At 44.9% G+C, this 27,938-nt stretch overlaps 1 long non-coding RNA gene across 6 annotated transcripts in view; it reads right to left on the bottom strand.

The window, feature by feature from the left end:
* The window catches only part of LOC102555576 (uncharacterized), an 83,098-nt gene that overhangs the window by 16,917 nt on the left and 38,243 nt on the right, over nucleotides 1-27,938 (bottom strand). For 2 of the 6 annotated variants that reach the window (XR_015683782.1, XR_015683785.1), the window contains exons 4-5: nucleotides 9,846-9,956; nucleotides 6,134-7,097 (exon numbers count right to left, since the gene is read on the bottom strand). This is a non-coding gene — a long non-coding RNA (uncharacterized LOC102555576). Of the gene's footprint in view, nucleotides 1-6,133; nucleotides 7,098-9,845; nucleotides 9,957-22,250; nucleotides 23,378-27,938 lie in introns of those variants that run through there. The other 4 variants (XR_015683781.1, XR_015683786.1, XR_015683787.1 and 1 more) reach the window with 3 other exon arrangements.

Here is a 27,938-nt window from a genome sequence, read left to right as displayed (position 1 = left end):
TGGGGTCACTGCTTCAGGACCACAGTACTTCGTCTCTTCTGTCTACATCATCCTGAATGGGTCTCCTGCCAAGGACCCATAGACTTAGGGTTAATGGTTATGCTTTTCCCTCTGAGAATAGAAAACTGGCTCTATTTATGTTTTACCCATCTTATCCATGCAGTGTGCCCAGAAAAGTGCTTCCAACTAGAGTGCGGATGTCTCCAGCTCTGCCTGAAGTCTTCTGGATAATTTTCTGAGGAATTTCTAGAAACCATCATGACTGCCATTTACTGAGTCCATCCTATTCACTCATCTGTGTCGAACCTTTACATTCGTGGGTCAGTTAAACTGCAGGTAGATTTCCAGGCACAGCACAAATTAAAATAAAATGAAGCACAGTTGAATGACAATAAAAAACGGAATAGCAACAGCACAAGGCACAACAGGTATGGATTTAAGATGAGAAACAAAACAGTTCTCGGGTAAGTGTACGGAATAATTTCCATACTACAGTCTCTGTATTTTGAGTGGTAGTGTCACCCAGTGCTACTCTATGTAAGTAACTATCTATGTAGAACAGCAGCTACCTGACTTCAAGTCCCTCTACTCCTCCCAAATGACAGAGTGCCTTTACCTTCCCAGAAGGAGGGGTGAGGGGTGGAAGCAAGAAAAGACTGGTCTTTAAGGCAGGCTGCGTTTTCTCAGCGTTTTCCCTGCTGTGTCTGAGGAAAGAGAAGGGAGTGCACAATCTGATCTCCTCATGGAATAAATGCCGGATGGATGGTGTGTGAGTCTGCATTCTGTGACTATAACTGACTACTTGAGTGCAGATAATTTGTAAAGAAATAAGTTGTTATTTGGGCTCACCGTTCTGAGGGCTGGGAAGTCCAGTTGCACGACACCAGAGTCTGTCTGGCTTCCCTTGTGTTTTTTGTGCTGCTTTAACTCATGGGAGGACTCAGAAGGGTAAGCAGGCACAGGCAAAAGAGGACACAAAGGGGCATCCTGGCCTAATGACAGCCTCCTCCTGTATTAACTACCCCAGTCTGTGATAACAAGACTTCACTCCCATGAGGGAACCAACACTGAGGCAAAAGAGGACACAAAGGGGCATCCTGGCCTAATGACAGCCTCCTCCTGTATTAACTACCCCAGTCTGTGATAACAAGACTTCACTCCCATGAGGGAACCAACACTGCTTTCAGAAGGTGCCACCCACAAGCACGACTCCCAACACTTGAGATGACTTGCACTATGGTGTGAGTTTTAGTGAAGATGTACTACGTCCAAACCCATGTAGACAGACAGTGAAAACCAGGTTGGCATTTGTTCTGTTAGGTGCCAGGGATGCACCCTGAGGGTTAACAGAAGTTTCTTCCTCAAAAATGTGTGCATCATGGGGTCTGTTCCAGTTTCAACTCTGTTACAGTTCTGACAGAGCAGCTTAAGGGAGGAAAGAACTACTTCCGGGTCATCCATGAGGGAAATCAGGGCAGAAACTCAGCCAGGAACTTGAAGCAAAAACTGTGGAGGAATGCCACTTGCTGGCATGAGCTCATTCTCAGGTAGCCTTCTTATATTGTCCTCAATCACTTTCCCAGGAATGAGACCACTCACCGTGAGCTGGGCCTTCCTACATCAATGAACAGTCAAGATGAGCTTCCGTAGTTTCACCCACAGACCGATGTGGCCAGTTCCTCAATGGAGAATTTCCTACCAGCTGATTCCAAGCTATGTCAAGTTGACAATTAATGCTAAAAGGGGCAGGGTTCGAGGTTTATCTTGCAAAAAAAGGAGGGATTCATAAAGAAATGGCCTTCACTGAGTCAACTTGGAAACACTAGCATGAAAATGTCATGTTAAGGCTGCTGAAACCCACAGCTTCTTCCAGCCTTGTGCCTATTACTTGGTGCTGGCCTCACCTGTCACTGTCATGGAGACCCATAGGGGCTGGGTTTTGTTCCTGGTGGGATTCCAGACCCCAGCACAGAACCAGGAGAGAATAGGTCAGTGAGCCCCCAGGCAACGAAATCTGTAAGGTTCTCCTCCAGGACCTTCTTCCTGCCTTTGGGACCTCACTAGGAGTCTTGAGATGAAAAATGAGAAGCACTGTGTGTGTGTGTGTGTGTGTGTGTGTGTGTGTGTGTGTGTGTGTGTGTGTGTTTGATGTGATGATTTGACTATGCTTGACCCAAGGAGTGGCACTATTAGGAGGCGTGGCCTTATTGGAGTAGGTGTGGCCTCGTTGGAGGAAGTGTGTGACTGTGGTAGTGGGCTTCAAGGCCCTCCTTCTAGCTGCCCGAGGAGACAGTCTTCTCCTGTTTGCCTTTGGAACAAGATGCAGAACTCTCAGCTCCTCCAGCTCCTTGCTAGCTACTGCCATGCTCCTGCCTTGATGATAATGGGCTGACCCTCTGAACCTGTAAACCAGCCCCAGTTAAATGCTGTCCCTTAAAAGAGTTTCCAAGGTCAGGGTGTCTCTTCACGGCAATGACCCTTAGACATTTGAGTATGTGTGGTAATATGTGTGTGCATAGGTGCATTGGGAGCTTGAGGTTGACATCAGGGGTTTTCCTTACTTTCTACCTTATTCATTAAGGAGGGGTCTTTCATGTGAGCCTAGATAGGGGTTTGTCTAGCCAGCTAGCTTGCTTCAGGGACCCTGCCTTCTGAATGCAGGAGTTACAGGTCACCATGACATTTGTGTGGGTTCTGGGAATCCAAACCCTGGTCCTCATACCTCCACAGCAAACACTTGATCCACTCAACTGTCTCAAAGCCCCTTGTTATGGTTTGTATATGATCAGACCAGGGAAAGGCACTATTAAAAGGTGTGACCCTGTTGGAGTGGGTGTGACCTTGTTGGAGTGGGTGTGTCACTGTGGGTGTGGGCTTTAAGACCCTCATCCTAGCTGCTTGGAAGTCAGTCTTCCACTAGCAGCCTTCAGATGAAGATGTAGAACTCTCAGGTCTTCCTGCACCGTGCCTGCCTGGATACTGCCATGCTCCTGCCTTTATGATGATGGACTGAACCTCTGAACAGTAAGTCAGCCCCAGTTGAATGCTGTTCTTTATAAGACTTGCTTTGGTCATAGTTTACAGTAGTAAAACCCTAACTAAGACACCTCTGCAGTAAGCATTCTTAAGGGTGGCTATAAGGTCTCTGTGAAGTGGAACACAGTGTAGAAGGGCATGAGTCCTGTCTTACAAATAACACTAGAGAAGCCAGAAGTGTTACAGGCTTTTTCTTCAATGTAAGAAATTGACACCTGTTCACCCGGAAGGTTGGAGTGGATGTTATTTGATAACCTGGTGATCGTTTGCTGTTCTGGGGAGCCTCACCTGAATCCCCTGGACTCCTGAGCATTGTTTCTTAGTTGATAGAAGCTATCCTCAAGAGAGACCCCATATACTGTGCAAAAGAGTGCCATTATGCTTATTCCAAACCTTTAATGTGAGCGTTGCTTCTCTGTGAGGAGAGCCCATCCCCACACTTATTGCAAACTCCTCCTTCTTGAGCCCTTATCCCAAACGTTGGTTCACAGTCAACAGGGCCCATTTTTGTGGAAGAGTTCACAGATGAGGGAGTTTCTGTGTAGCCATGACTTAAACTTTGTTGTGATAACTGTCAGGAGGAAAGTTTCTTCCAAAGTTTTACTGTGTTTAAATATGTAAAAAAAAAAAAAAAAGCAAAGAAAAGAAAAGAGAAAAAAGAAAGAAAGAAACTGCTCAGGGTCAGACTCCAGAAGTTTGAACCAGCCTGGCTAAGTAAGTTTCATTCTTGTCGCTCCAAGGTGACTCTTCCAGGGACTTCCACAACACAGGGTGTTGGACAGAGTGGTTTCCCCCCTGGTCTGTGGCAACAGTTACAGTATATAGACCAGGAAGACCATATAGAAGACTCTGTCTATCCAGGACCGATTTCTGAAGACCAGCCAGGCTGTCTGGACAACCTCTTGGCCAGGCTTCCTAAACAGTCTCCTTGTTCCTTCATTTGTTGCCTCACCCCGTGCTCCCTTTTAGCACCCCTAAAGTCCAGCCATCATCCCTGGTTCTTGTAGGGAGCACCCAACATATTCCAGGTCGCAGAGCAGCTAGACTTGATGAGGACAGCAGAAGCCATGCTCTGTGTGAGCCTGGTGGAGGCCCAGAGGTTCCTGTCTCACCAGGTTCATTTATTTGTCTGGGTGTCCCAGAGGTGCACCAGGCACTTGCATGATGTCATTTAGGACAAGCCCTTTACAGACAGCCACAGTGTTAAAAGCCAGAGAAGAAGCATCCTCTCCCTTCCTTTCTTCCCTCCCAACTCTTCCTTTCTGTTTTATCTGCACCAAAATCCACTCTCAAGGAAGATCTGCCATGGTTCTGTGCTAAGGAGTAACTGTCGGATTGCACTTCACCAGGGTCTTGTGTGGAACAAGAAATCAAAACAAAATGTTAACAATCCCTGTTAGCATCCCGTGGCTCAGTGTCCATTATCAGTGACCCACTGGGTTTTTTGATGTCATTTCTTCTCTACAGCCTGTCTTTTCTTAGTAACAGTTTCCTCTGCTTCTCCATCAGAATAGTCCAGCTCTGCCCAGCCTCTGCGCTGGGACTTCCGTGCCCACCCTATTGGCTGCACGGAAGAAGGCTTTGCGCTGAGCAAGTTCTTCCTGCTCATACGGTCTCATGGGGAGGCTTCCTATGTCTAATTAGGCAATTCCAAGGTTTGGAACTTAGTCTGCACCAGGGTCTTTAATTACATGTAAATTTGGTAGATTCAAGTACAAGAGTCAATCCCCAGTATCGTGCTCAGCCCCGGAAGAATGCTAGCACCGGGCAGCGGCTTCCATTTCTTCCCATCTGATTCATTTTAGGCATAGAAAGGGGACTCTATAGGTGACCCAGGAACTCAGTCATCTCAAACTTCCTGCCCTGCCCTTCCCTGGGGAGAGAGAAGGAAAGGAGCCAAGTCTAGAAAGTCTACAGCCTGCTGGGAAGCTTGCCCTCTGACCCTAGAAAAGCCAGAAAGACCGGTTTCCAGAGAGCAGTGGAGACTGGTAACTTTACCCTGAGGCCGCTTTTCCTCCAGGGGACTTCCTGCTGCCTACCGCCCTCTCGCCTCTTAAGACCCCCGCGTTCAGGTTCCGCCCTACTTCCAGGCACCTTTCTCCCTGTCTTATCTAAGGAGAGCTGCCTCTGTCGTCACGGTCGGTCCCTAGCGTCCTGTCTACCCCCCCTCCTCCCTTCCACCTTCGCCCCTCCGCCCCTCCGCCCCTGTGTCCTCCCAAGTCCCCTTCCACCTTGTCCTGCTGTACTCTGCGGGTACTCCAGGCTGCCTTGCCAAAAGCCAGTTGTCCTTCTTTGTGGCTCCAGGATCAATTTATTCCTTCAGAGAAAGAGACTTATACCTGGAAGCCATACCACCAGGGTGGGCAAATTTAACCGATTTTTTTTAAAATAAAGAAACGTTTATTTAGGCAGTTCCACACGTTCTGTGTGCCAGTCTGATTTGCCTCAGAAGTGGAGAAAATGAAATTATTCCTTGGTCCATCTGTTCTTGTTCTGTCCAAACTCTTAACAGCTGAATGAAGCCGTTTCTTTTACCACAATAGGAGTTGATTTGTACTAGGGGAGCTGACCCGAGTGAAGTCTTCACCTTTTCAAATACCGGGAGGAGAAACTGTAGCCGGGGAGTGGGACTTAAAGTTGGTTGATACCTCCCTCCTTTAGGGCAGTCAGAAGTTCAGAGGACAAAACAACAACAAAATCCAAAACAAATCAATCAAACAAACAAAACAAAACAAAAAACCCTGGGTGTGACTTCAGCCCTTAGCCATTAGGAAGATGCCTCCAATATGCAGGACTTGGTCTGGGATCAGAAGGAGGTAGACCAGCTTGGACATGATGTGTTTGAGGGGATGGTGCTCTGCTAGTAGAGGGGACCACCATTGAGAGTCGCTGGGTCACAAAAGTCCTGCTAGAATCCATGAAGTAACCCACTGACAGACCCATGACAAGATATTGGTTTTTGGAGCGGTGCAAATGGGTGCGGGGTGGAGTTCAGGAGGTGTGTCACAGTAGGCAAGTTCTGGAAAGATAGCTCCCCCTCCCCCATCCTCCATTGTCTTTCTCTTTGTTTCCTAGAGCAAGGACTGCGCGAACAACGTTTCGGTGGGTTGTTATTATTTATCATTCTACTTTTCTGAACGGGTTAGCTCATTTGAGGTACAAAATCTCAACTGGGTGTTCATGGGCTATCTGAGGTGTGTGCTGTCTCATGGGCCGGCAGATGGTGAGGGGTGGGCAGTCAATGAAACAAAACATTTTCCATCTCCAAAATGTCTATAAATCCACCCAAAGGACAGTACATAGAAAAGTGAAGCCATACACAGATGATATGTAAAGGAACGTGCCCAGCAGTGGTGGAATCGGGCACATGAGGCCGTATGTTCTGGGTTTCTTTCACCGTGTACCTTCGAGGATCAGCTGTGCTGTCGCAGGCATGTTTAAGGGACATTCGGACATTGTGAAGAATGCTGCCATTGTCAGGCGTCAACAAGTTCCAGTAGTGTGTGTATTTTCAGTTGCCTTGGATCATTCGATGCTTGGGAGGGGAAGGGCAGGGTCATGGAATAACTCTACAGTCCAGATCTTTGATTTCTATGATCTCAGATCGTTGGATTTCTATGCAAGGCAACTGCACTTTGTCACCTTCCAATAAAGAGAACAATTCCTCAACATTTTGTCTTATTATCATCGTCCATTTTTTTCAGTGATAGTCATATTTATGTGCAGTGGTGCCTCACTAGGTTTTTTACTTGCGTCTCCCTAATGGCTAATGATCCTGAGTATCTCTTTACGAGCTCTGGAGCCTTTGAAAAGCTTGTTCCTTTGTGAATCTTCCCAAGGAGACAGTCCCAGCCCCTACGCATGCTCCCTGGAATATCCAGGCAGAGGGCAATTCGTGAAATGCAAGCTGGTCCCTCAAAGCCAAGAAGCACTGGCCAAAGCCTGCTCTGCTGTGCAACGTGAGTTTGGTGAACATTTTTAGGAAGTTATTTTTGTCAGTTTTGCTGTAAATAAGGAATCTCCACCTCCACAGCTCCCCATGGAACTTTGTCCTGAGTGATCTGAGGTAAAATAGAAAACGAGAGAAAATGAACCTCCTTAAATTATGAAACTTCTGTTGTTTCAGGGGAAGACACAAGGAACCTGAGCATGGTGGCCTAGTGTTAGAGGGACACACTACTGCCTTTTGCCTCTGATACCATTTGTCACAGCTGAGACTTGGCACCTGGGCTCTTGGTTATGCTCAGTTCTTGCAGCTTGACTGAGTACTCTGGGCTCACAGATGTGATTGCATGGTGGTAGGAGTGGGGTTGAGGGGGACACTCCACACCCAGCTTTTTTCCACCCCATATTTGAATGAGGGCTGGGCTTTGTAAGTTGATCTCCGTTGTCAACTTGATTGGATCTGGGATCAACTAAGAGACACGCCTCCAGGTGGGTTTGCAGGGATATTTCCTGGAAGGATTAACAGAAAGGGAAAGATACCCCCCACCACCACACACCACACCATACACACACACACACATACACACACACACACACACACACACACACACACACACACACACACGCACATACCAACTCCTTCCTTTCAGCAGAGCAGCCCAAGATCTGAACTCAAAGCTGTTTCTTCTGCCTGCCTACCTTCACTCTCTGCTGGCAAATGCGTCTCCCCTGCTCCACCCGTCACTGACATTGGGACGCCAGAGTCTATGTTCTTTAGTCTGAAAACCCACAGCTCTTCAGGAATCCTCTAAGCCTTCAGTGCCAGATTGGAACTGCTAAGGCACCCAGCCTCATGGACAGTGAAGCTATGGGACTCTAGTATACAGATGGCCATTGTTGGACTACCCACACTGAATTATGTGAGCCAATCTGATAAATTGATAGATCCTCCCTCATGTGCGTGTGCTTTACTGGTTCTGTTCCTCTAGAGACCTTGATTAATACATAAGCCAAATACCAGACCACATACCAGAATCTCCCAAGTGTCAGCTAACCATGTCCATCTGTAGCCTCAGTCATTGCCCTAGTGCCTTCTCTGCATCGTCCTCCCTCTGGAATTTTCCAACTGGATTATCGAGGCTGGCCTCCATTGAGTTCACTATGACCTCCCTGATCCAAGCCCTTGTAGACCGGACCCTTCTCTGACCTCGTGGGTGTCTTTCCTCACCCTGTTGCACGCTACTGGTCTTCCTGAAGCTGATTCTTTAGATTTAGCACGCCCCTTATTCCACTGGCTACCGGCCCCACAAACCAATCATGGCCTCTCGGTTGAACTCTGTAAGAAGAAGCCTTTCAAAATGTGTCCTCAGCACAATCTAATATGTCCCCTCTTCCTCCACGGCAAGCCGTGATACAGGATTATGTTTTCAAAGGAGAGATGGGGATGAAAGGGAATCATTCAGGACTTCTGCGTTTTAGAGCACAGCCTTAACTGAGCTTGTAAATGGCCGAGTTTGTATAAGTCACTGCCCGCTCAGTCTTTGTGTGGAATCAGAGATTTGAACTTCTTCACGCGTCTCAGTGCCTTTTTAATATCTCTAGTTTTCTCCTGAATTAGCACAGCTGGCCCTGCTGGTTGACTCAAGCCGCCCTTTCTGACTCATTCCTTGAGCCAGAGTCACATCATGTCTTCTCATCATTGTCAACGTGAGAGAAGGGTCTCAATCTTTCCTCTGCCTAAGTGGGAGCAAGGCCCCCCCAGGATGGGGAGGAGAGATTTGGAGTCAGGCTGGGAACTTAAGTTAAGGCCCGGGTTGCTTATCTAAGGCTAATTGAAAAGCTCTATTGTTTTCTTTAATTATTAAACAATATCGATGTCAATAGAGAGACATAGATATATAGATCAAAGACTGGAATTGACAACCATGCATTCTCAAGGTCAGTTTATTTTTGACAAAATTTTTAGGGTTCCCTGTAGAAAAAGTCTTCAACAATTGAAGCTGAAGGAAGCTGGACAGCTACGGTCAACAAACCGGCAAGCCAAGCCCTCAATCCTTACCTTATACCATGGGGGAAAATAAACTCAAAACAGGTCGTGGATAAAAATGAAAAGAGCCAAAATCTAAAACTCCTAGAAGAAAATATAAGAGTATAAATTGTATTTGGCACTGCATTGTTAATTTTTTAACAGCTAAATCTTAAATTGTTAAAGAAAACCTCTTGGTGTGGGGGCATGGATGGCTCAGTTGGTGGTCTGTTTGCGGTGCAAGCATGAGGACATGAGTTCAATTCCCCCACACTCAGGTTTTAAAAAAAGAAGTCTGTGAATGGAGGCATGTGCTGACAGTCCCGGGACTTAGAAGCCTGGCACAGGTGGCTAGCCACCTTCCCCTGTCAGCCTCAGGTCCCAGGAAGACAAACTCTCTCCAAAGAATGAAGGTAAATCATGTCTGAGGAATACCACTCAAGGTTGACCTCTGGCCTCTACATGCAGGAACACGCACATGTACATGCACCAGCACAAATGCATGTACCTACCCACACATGAACCTGCACACACATAAAAACGTACACCCACACAGGAAATAACCCTTGAATTGGGCTTCTTCACAACAACAACAAAAAAAAACCTTTCGGTTCTCAAAAGATACCTAGGAGAATAGAAGAGAAAGCCACAGAAATGAGAGAAAATATTTACAAAGCATCATCTATAACCAAGGGCTTGTACCCAGAAGTAATTTAAAGAAAACAAACAGCATAGTCTTTTTTAAAGCCACAAAAGATCTGAATAGACATCTCACTGAATAGACATCTCACTGGAGAATGTCTAGAGCTGGAGAACAAGCATAAGGAAGAAGACCTACCATTGTCAGTCACTAGGCAACCGCTGTAACAACCAGGACACAGGTCCACTGCACCAGAATGGGGGGAATCTGCAAGGATCTGGGATCTGCAGTGACTCTCATTCCCTGATGCTGGAGAAAGAAATTGGTATGAGCACTTTAAAGAGCATTTGCCACCTTTAACAAAATTAAAAAGAAGGCCAGCTAGACGGCTCTGTAGGTGAAGGGGCCTGCGACCAGGCCTGTCAGCCTGAGATCTGTCTCCAGGCCCCACGTGGTGGAAGGACAGAATCAATTCAAGAAGTTATTTTCTTGCCTCCAAATGCATGCACGGCACCCTCTACACACACTAAATAAGAGTAATTTTAAAGGCTTAAAAGATATCTAGCCAAGTGCCTTTGTCATTCTAGGCTTGGCTATTTCCATCCCATCAAAGAAATGAAATCACTTTTTACATGGAATTGTACTCAAGCGCTCACAATCGCTTAGGTTGTATTGTCAAGAGCTGAAAACCACCCAAATGCATCCCAGCCAATGATGGATTAGCAAATTGCCATTTGGTCACACGGAAGCCATTATGGAAAGCAGGGTGGTGTGACTAAACCTCAAAGATAATTACGATGAGTAAAAGTGGAGTACATGTGTTCTGTCTTTAGTTATAGAAAATTGTACAAAGTGTAGTTAGCCTACAGTAATAGATCAGGCTGCGGTAACCACAAGGGGGCACAAAGAAATGGGGTGATTGGTAGGTTTGTTTTATTTTACTTGATTTTTGTGGCACCATGTAGCTTTGGCTGTCCTAGAACACACTATGTAGCCCAGGCTGGCCTTGAACTTACAGAGATCCATCTGCCTGCCACTGCTGGGATTAAAGGTGTGCATCGCCACATTCAGCCTGGTGTTCACATCCAGCCTGGTGTTCACATCCTGCCTGGTGTTCACATCTAGCCTGGTGTTTATTTTTTCAGTTGTGACAATATTTTGAGGTTTGTAACTATGTCAAACTTCTCAAATATAGACTTCAGTTCCGTACAACTTCTGGTGTTCCAATTATTCGTCAATTGAGCTATCAGAAAACAGGCCTTTATCTTAGCTATCCAAAGTCTGAAATTCGTTTCAAGATAATGCAGTGCAGGGTGAAGGCGGTTGTGACACAGAGAAGGACGATGTGTTATGCAGAAGCTGGGTTCCTCGGCGTGTGTTTGGAATGCTATACTTGAAAATATGTGTGTCGGTGTGACTGGGCACGGCAGTGCACACCTGATAACCTAGCACTAAGAGGGAGGCTAAGACAGGAAATTGGGCAGGGTTTGGCCAGTTTGTGCTTTGTAGCAAGTTTAAGGTCATCTGAGCTACACACACACACACACACACACACACACACACACACACACAAACACATGCCTCACACAAACAAAACAAAAGACCAAACCAGCAGAAAATGTGTCTTTAACCCTAAGTACCTGGCACCCACAACCGCTCTGTTTCTTCCTTTAGAGATAAGGTGAGAGGCCTGGTTACCTTGTACATCTTCGAAGCTTTGATTTAGTTCTATAAAAATGCTTTCAGGAGTTAGAGACCACATTGGTTAAAGTTGATGTGCGGCAGAGTCAGTTAATAATTTATCAATGCAAGTCTTCTGGAAGGCTAGATTTTTCTCTAAGAAGGGACTCGTGTGGCAGGGGCCGAGAAGGAGCCCTTCATTGGGAGAGCGGGAGAGCGGGAGATGGGCCCTGGGGCTGCCCTGGGGCCATGCTTTGTAGATCTGGCAAAGCATGTGTGCATCAAAGGAGCAGAATAATTGTGACATGTGAGCAGGGAGTTAAAGGTGGACCCCAAAGTCCTCCTCAGCACACAGTGCCCGCTGTATCCCATCCCCACCCCTGAGGCAACAAGACTACCTCCAGCTGGCAGAAAATTCCACGACTTCTCAGGACCTGGAGCCAGTCTCTCTAATGAGGGCCCATACGTCAGCTTGTTGAGTGTCTGTGGAATTCTCCCACATTAGATCCTCAGAGAAATTTACTCCCTGTTCATAACTAACACCTTGCAGGTTTAGTTGGGCATCCATGAGTTTAGGAGGGCTACGGCAAATACATGGTGAAAGTGGTCAAGGAGGGCAGTCGGGAAAGGCGGTAGCATCTGACCGACTCATTAAACCTACCCTTTTTCACAGACCCTCTTGTTGGGAGTGTTTTGGTGTGTTCCTTCCTGGGGTCAAGTTTTAGTTTTATATATGGCATGTTGGGAAAGAGAGGAAACCCAGCGGCATTTGCAAAAATGGTGTGGTACAGATCTTGAAAAATCTTCTTTTCTACAAAAATGATGAGAAAAATATCAAGAATAACTAGTTTCAACCTTTCCAGAACTCTAGATATTGGCCAAAGCCTTCCATCCATTCAACAATAATTTTCTTGATAGAATGTCAGAATTTCACTAAGAAGAGCTCTCTCTCTCTCTCTCGCTCTCTCTCTCTCTCTCTCTCTCTCTCTCTCTCTCTCTCTCTCTCTCGTTCTGTCTGAGCCTTGCAAAGTCAAAAGCCCCCAAGAGAAACTAGGCCTGACGTCTCTCCGAAAGCCCCACTTGCAAGTCTGTCTTTATTTAATCTAACAAAATTTCCTCAGGGCTAAAAGCTGTTTCCTGTAGGGCATTTGTTAAAAACACTCAGTGGGAATTGTTGGATGTCATAGATGGTGGAGCGGAGGATGACGGTTGGAGCGATAATAAACTAAGCGTACGCTTAACCTAAAGGCTAGCAGGCAGGATCTAAAGGCCGTGAAGCCCGGAGAACTCTGGCATAATAGTCTGGGGAATATAGAAATCTGTGAGCACAAGGAAGAAAAACCCTGGGTATAAATGGAGAGAGCTGTGCATGTGCAAACAAGACCCCAGTGTGCATGCGCAAACAAGACCCCAGAGCTCCCCGCATGCCCCAGTTCAGACAGCAACTCAGCAAACCAGTTCATCTGTTCTAGAACCCTAAGAAAATCTCTATCTAATTATTAGATGGCCACTAAATTGACTCAAGTGGGATTCAGTGGGAGCTTTAATCAGAGGGGCTGGGCCAGGAGGTCGAAGAAACTGAGAAGTTTCTCGATTAGCCTGTTATAAGTTGGAGAAGTGGGGCAAAGCGGCAACTCCAAATCCAAAGGCCTCAGAGCACACTACTCAGTCCAAGACTAAATGCCAGGGAATGGGAGAGGCAACCAGTGCAAGTCCCAGAGTCCAAAGGCCTGAGCTCCAGAGAACAAAGAGGGACACCTTCGGTTCTGTCTGGTTCCTTTGCTAGTTGAATGGTGCGCTTTCCCACAGGGACAGAAGATGACTCTTAGTCGTGGCTCACTGATACAATGTCAGTCTTTTCTGTAGACAGCCTCACAGACATATTCGGAAATAGTGCCTGGCCAGATATGTAGATATCCTTTAATTTGGCCAGTTGACATCTAATATTAACTACTACAGATATTAATTGAAATTCTTCAAGGAAACTGCTATGATAATAATTTGAAAAGTAACAAAATGAACAGTAAGCTTTCAAAATGGTATACTAAAAATGACTATTTAATACAAAACATGCAACAAGGGAGTAAAAGAAGAAAAAAAAACCAGACATAAAAAAATGTCAAAATAGCAGATGTAAATCCTATCCTGTGAATAGACATTAGATTTAAATGTCTTAATTTTTCAATTAAAAGAGTCAAAATGAAAGAATATATGAAAACTATGATAGCATCCACAAGAGGCACACCGTGGTTTGGCAATTAGGTTGAAAGTAAAGTAGAAAATATCAGATTTATGATGGAAACAATTAAAAAAAGAAGTAAGTGGCTACATTAATATTAGACAAAATGGACAGCAAGACAAAAGCGTTATCAGAGACAAAAACAGGAACAGTTTAGAACAAGAACCAACATGGGTCAGTCCACCAAGAAGCTAAACTAACTATGAAACTGTGCACCTCACCCAGAGCCCCAAAACACTAAGGAGAAAGCCACCAGAAACAGAAATCAATCATTCAAAACCAGAAACTAGAGGCTGTGGTACCCCAGTTTTGGACAACAGACAGATTGCATGCAGAACATCGGCAAAATGGAATACTCAGACAACACATTCAACCAAGTGGCCTAGAAGTCACCCCGAGAAAGATGCACTCCAGAGCAAAGCCACGTTTGCACAAGGGGCTCCAGGATAGGCATATGTGAGGCCATGAAAATGGTCCCAAGGAGCTCAGAGGGGACTGACTTCATCGGCCACAGTGGTGTAGTGAAGAAATCACGTAGAATGCAAACATAGACTTTCCCGGGATTAAAAGGTAAAAGCACTCGGGATGATCAGGCAGGAAAGTTTGAATGGCTTATGATAAATGGAAGCACCACAAACCGGAACGACGAGACACACAGCAAGGGCACTCAACACATCAATGGCCATGAACATCAACATTGAAAAAAGGAGAAAAAAGAAAAGAAAAACCAAAGAACTTAAATCAGTAATCATCCTCCATCCTAAGAAACTGGAAAAGAAAAAGAGAAAAAAAAAATCTAACTAAAGCAAGCAGAAGAAAAAAATAATAAAGATCAGAGTAGAAAGGAATAAAACAGAGGACAGAAAAGAAACCCAAAAACTAATAAAAACTTTCCTCTTAGGAAAGAACACAAACTGATGGTCCTCCGCGGCACTAACAGGGAGAAAAAGAGCCATCCCTTTACTGATGTGATAAAGAGAGAGTAATCTCAAGCTTCCAGAAGGAAATAACTGTGAGGAAATACTATAACCACGTCCCCGCTAACACGCTGGTAACTTGGAGGAAATGGGATTGTTTCTAGAAAGACAGACTAACAAAAGTAACTCAAGAAAGCACTGTTGTGCAACGAAAAGTAAAGAGATTAAACTAGAACTTTTATTAACAAAAAATTCAAGTAGGGCACAGTTCCATGCCAGTGATCTGAGCAATCGGGAAGTTGAGGCAGGAGGATCAGGAGTTCAAGGTCTTCCTCAGCTGCTTGGTGAACTTGAAATGGTCCTGGAGTATACAAGACCCTGCCTTAACCCTTCCTTTCCCCTGAAAAAAATATTACAAGGAAAAACCCCAAACTAGATGATTTCAGTGGTAAATTATACAAAGGTTTTAAAAGAATAAATAACACAAACACATTCTTTCAAAATGTAGTTTACATGGGAACACTTTCTTAGTCACTCAAGGAGGCAAGTATTATCCTGGAAAAAAAGAAAACATTGAATCCAGGAATAAAAAGAATTATGTGCCAATTCTGTGTAATCTGTGCATAGAAAAACACTCACAGGCCAGATATCTAGAATATTTTTTAAAAAGTATTACGACTCAATAACTCTGAAACTTCAAAAATGAATGAGACACCCAGATAGACGTTCCTCTACAGAAGATATTCAAATAGCCAAGACCACATTCTTACTCATCAGATAAACGCTCATCAAAACCACAAACGAAATACTGCCTCACGCCCACGAGGATGATTAAAATAAAAAGACAGACAATAATAGCAAGTGTCAGTGAAGAAGTATAGAAATAATATCTCTCAGCACACCGCTAGGAGGAATGTCAAATTAGTTTACTTTGGAAAACCATGAGATGGTTCCTCTGTGTGTTATACATTTGAGTCACCACGCCATGGCCCCCGGTATTCCACTCCTATTGGGATACCAAAGAGAATTCAAATCATGTCCACACGAAAATGTGTGCACAGATGTGTATAGCATCATTATTTAATTAATCAGGTAAAGAGATCTACTGGTCTGCCTCCGAGGCAGAGCATACACCTAATGACTATGTTAGTCTAGCAGAGGGATGGCCCAGCACATGGGAGTGAGTCGAGTTCAAGTACCAGGGCTGCCTGGTGCACATTTTGGGATGAGCCTGCAGAGTGGTGTCATTTTGCTCATCCTAAAAGCTCACATACAGTCGCAGCCTTTGATTGTCTGCTAGGAAAGACCACTTTACAAAAACCCTGACAAGGTAGCCTTAGTGGGTCCACCTCTCTTCTTCAAACTCTTGATGCTTTTCCTGATGTTGGCACACCCCATGAAAGGTTCCTAGATGTCTTGTCCCTTCATTGTGAAGTTAGCAGGACACATATCCTGAGCAGTTCTCAGTGGAGTCCCTAGCCATTTCCAATGACGGTCCCTCTAAACCTAGACATTATGATCTGCCAGGGATGGCGGGCAGGCTGCTCTTCCCACGAGAAAACACCCAAGCACTTCTCACAGCCTGGGTAGGAGTTGTGGAAAGGAACAGAATCAGATAGCTATGGGGTTTTTAAGGCCACAGGGAAAGACTTCACCAGGAAGAGGAATGGTCTGAGTGAAGTGATACGGTCACGCACCAAAGCATCCTTGGAACCGTTGCTGCTCAAGAAAGGTTGTCTGTAGAGTGAGAGGGCGAAGCAGGATGAGTGTTTGCAACAAAGGCCCATGGACTGTTTTGTAGAAAGCACAGAGGCCATCTGGCCTTGGATTGAAGCCTGATGAGGATCTGGGACAGCCGTAGCCAAGGAAAGAAACTGACAGCCTGGCAGTCATAGCAGGGCCTGGCTGAGGCCAGAGAATCCCAGTGGACTGAACTCCTCCAACAGAGGAGTGGTTCTCAGATTTCTAATGCCCTCTTCCTTGAAATGAAAGTAGATCTACTTCTGTCTCACGAGAGGTTGCAATAACAAGTTCTGAGCACTCTTTCTTATATATGATGAAACCCCATGGGTCCATGGACAGTGCTGGGGGCAGAATTGATATGGACGGTGGTGGCAGCAATGCTGATGGCGTTGATGATGATTATGGTGGTGGTAGAAATGATGCTGTTGTGGCAGTGATGCTGCTGGTGCTGATGGGAGAGGCGGGTGCTAACAGCAGCATTCAGCTATGATGTTGGTGAAGATGGTGAAAATGATGGAGGTGAAGTTTCAGTCAAGATTTAGAGACTCCTGTAGGATCACCAACTGGGCCAGTGTTTCCAGTGACATAGTGCAATTAAAGTAGAAGGTAGGGCTGGACACCCAGGCTGTATGGAGACAGAGAAACAGTTCTGTATAATGCCAAACAGAGAGCCCGTGTTCCTAATGGGAATGGAGATTCCAGGGGAAGCTTGGAAAGGGTCTCAAAGGAGAAACACACTTGAAAAGAAGAAAAGTATTCTATGAGGTATCCCTAGCCCCCAACCCTTTGGATATGTAACACTGTTCTTGGTCTCCATGTGCCGTCTGTGAAGTTTATGCTTCCCCTAATAGTTTTGGAGAAATAGACTCTTTCTGGTTGTCTTGAACGAAGCATATGACGGGGACTAGAGGTCAGAGACAAGATGGGGTCTGTGAGGTTCTTGAGTCTGCCCTGAAACATCCTTAGCTTTTTACGTGTATGCTCAGTATCTGAACTTAGGTCCTCCTGCCTCCTCAGCTGGCTAAGCCATCGCCCCCGCCCTCCTTGTTGGTTATCTTGTGCCTCTGTTGGTCCTGTGCTGCTGTTCTGCTGTAAATTTTACTTTGTGTGCCTCTGCCATATTGGTGTATCACAGGAACTCACTCTCAGCCTATCCAATCCCACCTCCTCTCTGCTGCCTCCTCTGAGCCTGTTCCGATGGCATCATGAGAGGAGGTAAGGATGAACAGATGATGTTTTGTGGAGAATTCCTGCTGGGATTCCTCACCCTGCCTGTGCTGATCCCTCATGGCCCCTTATGAAGCCTCTTCCTGTGCCTCAACCACAGGACCTTGGGAGGAGTCTCCTCTGGGGTTCCTGAGCCACTTCAGGCCTCCTGGGAAAGTTTATTTCTTCCCACAAAGAGTTGGAAGGACACTGTGAAAAGTAGCTTGAGGAGATTGGCACAGCTCAGGGAGAGAGCAGAGGATACAAGCCTTTGATCATGGCCTCAACAACAGAGTAGCTATGACAAAGGCTGCCATCTTCCCACAGAGTCATTCTTCCACAGCAGCTACTGACAGAGTCAGGATAAAACAGCAGCTGTGCTGGAACTTGAGCCCTGTTAGATGGACACTGGCTTCCGAAATCTACCATGCTCATAGTGAGGTCCCATACCCATTGAGCAGCTATCCTTGGATCCTTCAGTCTTAAGCCCACCCCCACAAAGGTTAGGCAGGTGTGTAGGGGTGGGAAGGTGGGGGTGGAGAGTCAAGTGATAGGGGATAGGGGTGGGGAGCAAGGGATGGTAGGTGGGGGATTGGGTGGGGGTGGGGGTCAAGGGGTGAGGGGCAGGAGTGGGGAACTAGGGGTAGGGGTTAGGGGTTGAGTCCCACTTTGGTACTGTTGGAAGATGGTGGTAACTCCCAGGGGCGGGGTTTTACTTCCTATTAGTCTCAGTGTCACTGAAGGTGTGCTCCTGAAGGAGGCAGTGTGACTTTAGTCCACCCCTTTTTCTGTCTTTTACTTTCTGGCCGCTGGGCAAAAACTCGGTTATGCTACCGGCTGCCCATTGCTGTATCTGTCCCCCAAACCAGAGGCCCAACAGCAATGAGTCTGCCTGACTCTGGATTGCAGTCACGAAAACCTGAGTCAAAACAAACCTTCCCTCTTTATAAGTTGACCATCTAAGGCATTGGTTACGGTAGTGGAACGCCGGGGAACCCGATCCTATTGGTGCGTCTATGAATACTCCAACCCTTCCTGTTGTTGATGAGTATCTATTTTGTTTTTCTCACTCAAGTGAATGAAGCTGCAGTGGCCATCTTGGATGAGCCTTTTGATGAACATATGTTTTCATTTTGTGTGGGAAAATCCCTAGGAGTGCCACTATGGGTCACAGGGTAGTGTTTATGTATTGTCTTACTAATATTTAGTCATGCCGGCGATTTTAACTTTAGGTAGAAGTATTGTGGTATCTCATTGTGGTTTTAATTTTTATTTCCTGGTGAGTACTGGTAAGTGTCTTTGCAGTCCCTGGGTGGCCATTTGCATGTTTGTTTTGTTGTTGTTTTGACTGTGTGTGTGTGTGTGTGTGTGTGTGTGTGTGTGTGTGTGTGTGTGTGTGTATAATATACAAATTCTCTCATCTGGCTTTTTGCCTATTTTTTTAATTACCCACTTATTTGCATGAGGCTGAAGATGAGCCCTTAGCCTTGTACAGGCAAGGCAGGTCCTATAACCACTGAATTGTATCCACAGCCCTCTGGTTTTTCCCTTTACAGAATCTCACGTATCTGAACTCACTTTGAACCTTGAACTCACTCCTCTCCGGGCTTATAACTGTCTACCACCCTATCAGGTTCTTTCATCCATTTTTAATTGAATTGATTACCTTTCAATAGTGAGTGGAAAGAGTTCTTTATATACTCAGAACATCTGTCCATTTTTAGATTTGTGAATATTTTCTCCCAACAGGTGGCTTGCGCGTTTATTTGCTTAGTGATGACTTTTTAAGATGTAGTTATTTATTTTTAAGGTCTGTGAGTATTGGCCTATACCCATGTTTGTATATCATGTTTGTGCCTAGAATCTGAGGTGGCCAGAAGAGGGCATTGGGTGCCCTAGAAATGGAGTGACAGATTCTTGTAAGCTGCCTTGCAGGTTCTGGGAACTGAGCCTGGGTCCTGTGGAAAAACAGCCAGTGTGTTAATGGCTGAACTGTCTCTCCAGCTCTCTTGGTGATATTCTTTACAAAAGAAGCTTTCGGCTTTGTTAGAGACAGATGTCTCTGGTATCTTTGATGTTAGCTCTTCCTGTGACCTATCCAACATTTGCTTATACCTGAACTATGAAAATATTCCCTTATGGTTTTCTCTAAATATTTGATGACTTTTGTCTCTGAATCTGTGGTTCATTTCAAGTTAATTTTTGTAAATGAGGAAGAGAGAAAAAAATGTAAGGTATCTTGTTTGTATCAAAATAAACACCCAATGAAGGCAGCACCATTTCTTAAAGTTAATTATTTAATTTTTTAAATTGCATTTTTTATTTACATCTTAAATGTTATCCCATTTCCTATTTCCCCTCCAGAAACCCACTATTCCAACACCCCCCTTGCTTCTATGAGGGTGCTCCCTCACTCGTCCACCCAATCCCTCCCATTTCCCCGCCCTGACATTCTCCTACACTGGGACATCAAACCTTGACAGGACCAAGGGCCTCTCCTCCCATTGATGCCCAAGAAGGCTATCCTCTGCTACATATGCAGATGGAGCCATGGGTCCATTCCTGTGTTTTGTCCCTGGGAGCTCTGGGAGGTCTGGTTGGTTGGTATTGGTGGTGGTGTTCTTCCTATAGGGTTGCAAACCCCTTCAGCTCCTTCAGTCCTTTCTCTAACTCCTCCGGCAGCACCATTTCTTTTCTTTTCTTTTTTTGAAAGAATTTTTCCCCATAAATTGTTTTGACTTCCTGGACAAACCCAGATGTCCCTGTAAGTGTGAAGTTGTCCCTGGCTCTTTGTTCATTTCTGTTGCTTATCTGTCTGTCCTTTCCCAGTCACCACCATGCTGCCATTTGCATGTTCATCTGGCTACTCCATGTTCCCACTTAACCACTTTTGTTTGTTAATTTTCTGTAGTCATTTCGTTCCACTCCTGCTATTTCTTCCTCGTCTATTTGGTGTTTCCTTCCTCCTTTATTCCCTCCCCCCCTCCCTCCCTCCCTCCCTCCCATTTCCCTCCCTCTCTCTCTCTTCTTCCCTCCGTTTCTTCCTTCTTTTTGTTATGACCCTCAAAGAGGTCCACTGAAGCACTGCCTTGATACCTACTTTCTTTTGTATGTGAAATTATGCATCTCCTTCCTAACACTGTTTTTAGCAAAGCTCAACATCTTGATGGCTTGTTTCCACGATCATTCCATTCAGAAGTCCATTTTCCATGTGGCTCCTGCTTTAGCTCAGGGTTACTTAGAAGTGCCGTCTGCCTCTAAATATCTCACCATCAGTGACTTCTTGTTGAATTCCATTGTGCCCAACAAAAATTCAGTACAGGATGATACCTTTTCAACTTGTTGGGACTTACTTCATGGACTCACTTAATTCATCTTTTAACGGGCAACATATGGTTTTGTTTTTAATTCCTATATAATATTGCTTGTGTTTTGGGGTGCAGAGTAATTATTTCAAACCATGAAATGCTTAATGCTCACATGAGGGTATTTGTCATATGAATTGTCACTAACATTCTGTCTCTTCCTTTGTTATGGTTGTTCAGAATCCTCTCTACCAGCTCTCATGCAGCTACGTGTTGTTGACTACAGTTTAGCTGCTGTGCTCTAGAACATTAGGAGCTAGTGCTCATGAGTAACTGTACCCCTTAGCCATCACGCTCCCCACAGCCTTCTCGTCTGTCTTCTGCTTTTGTGAGATCAACAATTTTAGACTCTATAAATGGGAACATGCACTAATGGTCTTTTTTCATTTTACATTCACCTATTTGTACTTCTGCACGTGTGTGTGTGTGCGTGTGTGTGTGCATGTGTGTGTGTCTGCGCGTGTGTCAGTGTCAGCTGTCAGGAGTTGTTTTCTTCTACCAGCGATCTAACTTAGGCTGTCAGACTTGGTGGCAAGCACCTCTACTTCCTGAGCCGACTCATAGGCCCCAGCATGTGTCTTTCTTTTTCACTTAACCCAGTACCTTCTTGACAAAAGCTCCGGGGGGGCATGATGCTCTCTAGATATCAACAGGGCCAAGACATTGGTGGTTTTATGCAAATGCAGATGCCACCACTGATTTGAGGTCTAGCTTTTCTATCCATGGCAGATAACAGTGCCAACATTGTAAAGTAGGGTTGTGGAATTCCCTGCTTTTTGAATTGTGTTGCTTTTGCTTTGTGTATTTTGAAGCTCTTTTCTTGGTTCCTACAAACCAGTGATCGTCACTTCTCCTGGATGAACTGATGATTGTGACATGTCCATTCCTACCTACTCCACCTAGAATTCGCCTTCATTGGAGAGCACCACAGTCCCACCAGCATCCTTCTTACTGTTCTCCCAACACTTCTTTTTATATTCTCTCTCTCTCTCTCTCTCTCTCTCTCTCTCTCTCTCTCTCTCTCTCTCCCCTTCCTTCCTCCCTTCCTTCCTTTCTTCTTTTTTTTCTCTCTCTCCCTTTCTAATATTTCTGTCACACATCTTACAGAGACTGTTCTTTCTCTGCCTGGACAATCCTGTCTGACCTCAGTTTTGCTGTATTAATATTTCCCTTCCCTAACTTGGTATGTAGTCTGCTCTACTGAGGTAGTTGGTTCACCATTCACCTGAATTCTTAGCCTCTAGTGTCTGTTCCTCTGGTCCTTCTTTTCTGACTGCTTTTAAAATTATCTTAGTATATTTTAAAATCACTTCTTAATTTATCTGTTAGCTTTTTAGCCAACTTCTTTGCTCTTGTTATTGATTACAAAGAGATTACAATGTGTGTCTTACATTTCACTAAGTTATAAGTGTTGTTTTATACGAATTACAAAAGAACCTCAGGATCAATAGGTACATTTACCCCAATCATTTTATGTTAAGATTGTCATATACATTACACATATGCCCTATAATATTACTTTTCTTTAATAGCATGTATTTAAATTTTAAAAGGTTTTATGCTTGTCTAGAAACTCAACTATTTTTGATGGCACCACTTCCATTCAACCTAAAGGAATTCCTTGATTTTTTAAAAGCATTTTTATGTGTAAGAGTGTTTTGCGTGCTCGTGTTTCATTCTTCACTGTGCCTGGCCTCTGGTGTTTCTGAAGGTCGTTGTCATCGAAGTCTGTGCTGTCTGTTTGGGATTTCTCTTCACCAAGTGTTCTTCCAGTCGGTGATAACACTTCTGGGAACCAAACCCAGGTCCCCCAGCCCCTTGGCGTGTTTTACCAAACTCGGAAATGCCTTGGGAGTTACACGATGTGCCTACTCTGATGAGAGAGCCTTAGAGAGACCAGAACTTCTATCCTGCCGTTCCTAATCTCTGGGGATCCAGGACAGACTTGATTTCATTTTCTGAAGGAGGCCTGGTGTATGTGCATGAGTGTATTTACACATAAGGAATGATTTGCAGTGTTTGCTGACAATGTGTACTGCATAATTCACTAGATAACAAACTTAGAATCAGAGCAATTTAGATATGGCTTTACTTTGGGTTTGAAAGGATTATTGGAAATTGATTTCTAGCCCAGGGATTACTTTCTAAAGATCTTTAATATTTACTGGGGATGACAATGAGGAGCATAGTGGTAATGACATTAGGGCCATCACTAGAGCATTGTCATGGATGCATAGCATACCTTCATGTCACCTGTGTCCTTAACAACCCATTTAACAGATGAAGAAACAGAGGCAGTGAGCAGATGGGAACCTCTCACAGCTAATGGAGCTAGGGTTCCATCCCAGTGGCCCGAGATCTTTCTTTCTTTGTTCCACTATTCTAAAAACACTGGTCCTCAATTACATGGAAGTCCTTTCATCAAATAGACCTGGAAAGAATCCGTGGATGGGCTGATGATGTCACATCATACATAACATGATATGATATATGGATGTAATCTCTTTGAATTCTTTTAAACATCAGAAATGGAGAAGAGTTCTATATCCAAGGTCTCATGTTCCAGCTCCAATGGCAGGCCTGAAAGATAAGCATATTAGCTAAAGGCCTTTCAGGGAGAGAGGATTGCTCTATTTCCCTACCTCCTAATGTCTAGATGAGAAGCTATCTAAGAATAGGGTTTGAGCCGTGTTCCAAGAGTGAAGTTTTTACAGCCAGTGTGTTTGCTTGGAGTGTTCAGCCACTTGTTATCACGAGACACATTGGTTCACAAAGCCCATCAGGAATACTGATTTTTCTGGAAGCTTCAAAGTCGGGCTCCCTCCAGATATGAAGAACACAATAAACACAGTCCCCAAAGAGCCAGCTCATTTCTTGGTAAAGCAGTTGCTAGAGATTTCTCAGGGTACACAAATAGCTGGACCATAAAGAAAACAGTAAACCATTCGGGGAATAGAGAAGTATATTCTCAAAAATGACACCAGGCCAAGGCTGTGGTTCAACAAGGGGCTTTCACACTGTCTCTGTTGTTGTTTCAGTTTTAGCCTCAGAAGGATGCTCTCCTCCAGCAGGGCTGTGGCCTCATGGTTAGCACAGACTCTAGTCCCTGGCATGGATGGAAAGACAGGGCCGACCTTACCCAGTCTGGAATTCCCTCACAGGAGCCTTGCTTCAAGAGGGAAGTGTCACTCATTAGAGGCTTCCAGAAAACTCCGTTTAGTAGCTTATGGAATAGCTACTCTTCCCCATTTTCTGTACTTCAGATAGCTATGCAACAAGAATTCAATACTTAGGATAGACACTGAGCCGCAGCTTGATGCTCAACACAGATGACATAGGAGCTGGGACTACTGAGGCGAGCTCTAGGCCGCAGGAGCAAACAGAGGAGAAATGTTCAGATGCTATCATGTCCATCCCTGTTGCCTTCTTGGGCCAACGCTGTACCACAACACGGACACTGTTCACTGTATGCCTCACTGTGTCTGAGGCTCACAGCCAGCCTGTTTCCAGTAACTGCAGGTGGGAGCCAACCTCAGAAGAAGCAACCAGAAATATTGTCTGAGATGTATTCAGTAAGACACTGCTTCTCCCTAGGGCTCCTGGGCACACAAACCTGCCCACATCCGAGGGAAGGAGGATCTGGAGGAACTACGAGAAGTGATTTGAGGTGGCTCTTACTGTCTTCCCTGATCAGCAGAGTGCCAATACTGTTGGCCTGGTTGAGGAAGCCAATTTGGCTGAAGTTCTTCATTTTGAAGATGAGAAAACTGTGCATCTCTCCCACATCCAGAGTCCCATTTCCCTTCCAATGGGAATTCCAGAACTAAGAGAGCAGAGAGAGCCCCTTTTCAGGGGGAAGGTATCCTTGTCACCACAATGATGGAGAGGAGGCTTCACTTCACCAGCCACAAGTCTTTGAACTCATGGTGAGTAAGCAGAGAGGAAAGGGAAAGAAATACAGCTTTGCCAGTCTTTGCTGCCAGGTGCTGTGGGCACAGCCACTCAGCCATCCTACCTCTCCTCGTCCTCTACGTGCTGGTCCCACGGCTTCTTCCTGGTACCTGTCTGACATCCCATCTCAAAGCCAGGTAGTCACAAACCTGTCAGCAAGTCACCTTTGCATTTTGTCCCACAACCTGCCCAATATGCACCTCAGAGCCACAGGATGTGTTACAGAGTCACTTCAGGGTAGCTAATAACCAGGGAAGTGTTCATATTGAAGCCTGACACATCCGCATCCTCTGTCAAGGTTGACTCAGTTCACTTTGTATCTAATAGTCTTCACACAGGGTGGCAAGAGTTTCCTGAGGGTTCTAGAGAGCATGGAATGGGTCTAACTAGATATCGTGGGAGCTCTGAATTTCTGGGTTAGAGGTGTCACATGATGTACCGATCTTAAGATAATGGCATACATGACTTTCTTCATGAGAAAATATGTAAGTAAGTTTGGACAAGTATTAGGAATACATAGACAAAAATTAAATGTTTATTTAACTCATACTATAGATTTACAAACAGATTTCAAAGGCTATGTAAGTTTGGAGAGCTAAGGAGACAGCTATGGTAGTGAGCTGCCTGCTGGGAAGGCATGGGGACCCCAGATCAACCCACAAAACCCAGGTAAAGTAGCCAGACATGGCAGCACATGCCTGTTGCCTTAATGCTGGGAAGGTGGGGTCTAGTGGACTCCTAGCACGTGTTGGCTCTCCTACTGGACAGGCTCCAGGCCAGTGAAAGATCCTCTATCACCCCAAATGAAGAGCTACAAGCAACTAATGACTGCAGAGAGAGGGAGCGTCAATCTTCCTTAGGGACGAGCCTCCTGATAGTCCAATGGTCAGCCCAAAAAACATACAAGAGTAATACTAATTGGATTCGGCATGTTCTATTTGTGTGTGTGTGTGTGTGTGTGTGTGTGTGTGTGTGTGTGTGTGTGTGTGAATGTGTGTATGTGTGTGTATGTGTGTATATGTGTGTATGTATATATGTATGTGTGTGTTTAAATGTGTGTCTCTCTGTGTATGTGTATGTATGTGTGTATATGTGTATATGTATGTGTGTGTTTAAGTGTGTGTCTCTCTGTGTATGTGTATGTATGTGTGTATATGTGTATATGTATGTGTGTGTTTAAGTGTGTGTCTCTCTGTGTATGTGTATGTATGTGTGTATATGTGTATATGTATGTGTGTGTTTAAGTGTGTGTCTCTCTGTGTATGTGTATGTATGTGTGTATATGTGTATATGTATGTGTGTGTTTAAGTGTGTGTCTCTCTGTGTATGTGTATGTATGTGTGTATATGTGTATATGTATGTGTGTGTTTAAGTGTGTGTCTCTCTGTGTATGTGTATGTATGTGTGTATATGTGTATATGTATGTGTGTGTTTAAGTGTGTGTCTCTCTGTGTATGTATGTTTGTATGTATGTATGTATGTATATATGTGTGTATGTATATATGTGTGTGTCTGTGTATGTATGTATATCTGTGTCTCTCTGTGTATTTGTATGTGTCTGTGTATGTGTGTGTATCTGTGTCTGTGTGTCTGTGTGTGTGTGTGTGTCTGTGTGTCTGTGTATGTATGTATATCTGTGTCTCTCTGTGTATTTGTATGTGTCTGTGTATGTGTGTGTATCTGTGTCTGTGTGTCTGTGTGTCTGTGTATGTATGTATATCTGTGTGTCTCTGTGTATTTGTATGTGTGTCTGTGTGTGTGTGTCTGTGTGTCTGTGTGTGTGTGTCTGTGTGTCTGTGTATGTGTGTGTATCTGTGTGTGTGTGTCTGTGTGTGTGTGTCTGTGTGTCTGTGTATGTATGTATATCTGTGTGTCTCTGTGTATTTGTATGTGTGTGTGTTATAATAATAAAGAAAAAGGAGCTAGGAATTCAAGGGTGAGTGGAGAGAAGTACAGGAGGGTTGAGGGAAGAGGATGGGGTGGGATGATATAATACAGCACACATAGATGAAAGTAAAAATAAAAACAAAACAAAACGCCGCAGGGTGGGTAGTACTGGGTAGCAACACCCAAAGTTTTCCTCTTACCTTTAGAGGTACATGCACACATGTTCCATGTATACTCACACCCAAATGTGTACCTGAGTGCACACATCGACACACACTAAAATAAAACGAAACATGTGTTTGTAAATCATGAATCGTGTCACGTGTGTTCTTTGAAGGCTCAGTGTCTTTGTCACCATGATGTTCCTTTGGATATTTGTTACAGGTTATTCACAAATACCTCACGGTGGCTCTGGATGAGTAATTTAAGATTCGGGGACCCTGCCTGGGGGATATAGCTAGGGAAAGGCAGGCCACACACAGCTACTGGTGGAGCCCTCGATAACCCACACCTTGCAATGGTCTCTATGGCGTGAATTTGTTACCCTCACTGTATCTTGTAAAGAATCTTCAAGAAGCCAGGCGAGCATGATCAACCTTGAAACTGTCCATGTGTTACTATTTCTTTGTCTTCTACGGGTGATCAGCATCTAAAAAAAAAGTGCTGTTTTAGGACACTGAAGCCAGTGGTGCTTTCCCAAGATAGAACTTTGTGGTTCAAAATGAGTTGTTCAGACACATTGAGCAAATAGTGCCTTGTAACTTGAGAAGCTGGGTGAGGATTTGATTCCAACAGGCCTTCACTTTGGCAGTAGGAGTTTAAAGGCAAAAACAAACCTTGCCATAGGCTGGGGGAGCTCTCAAAGGTGTTGGGGGGTAGGGTGGGTGATGGTAACCAGCTAATGTACTGATATGCTCACTGTGACATCCAGCCAGAGACTTAGTGAGCCTGGGCCTCCAAAGACGGATGCCAAGGCCAGTCTATTCGGTTAGATCTGCCTACTTGCTACTCAGGGCAGGGACTCTGCAGGCTGACGGGGTAGGTAGCTAGTTGCCCCAAATCTGAAAAGATGTGGACCACATGGCTGAGTTTCAAGCCCTGGTCTCCTGACTCAAAACCAATTCCCAGGACTTGCCCTTCCCCCCCTAAATATATGTGCCCCAAATTGTCACCAGATCTCAGAAACGCACCAGCTCTGTCTGGGATAAACACCAGCCTCACAGCACACCCAGTCATTACCAGATCGCTGATTCTCGTCTGGGTCTTGTGGCTTCTTGGGTTTTTCTCTGGTGTTTCTCTCCCA

The sequence above is a fragment of the Rattus norvegicus genome, chromosome 3, assembly GCF_021556685.1.
Source record: "Rattus norvegicus strain SHRSP/BbbUtx chromosome 3, alternate assembly SHRSP_T2T, whole genome shotgun sequence".
Classification (NCBI taxonomy): domain Eukaryota; kingdom Metazoa; phylum Chordata; class Mammalia; order Rodentia; family Muridae; genus Rattus; species Rattus norvegicus.
This window is presented reverse-complemented; position numbering and strand designations above follow the sequence as displayed.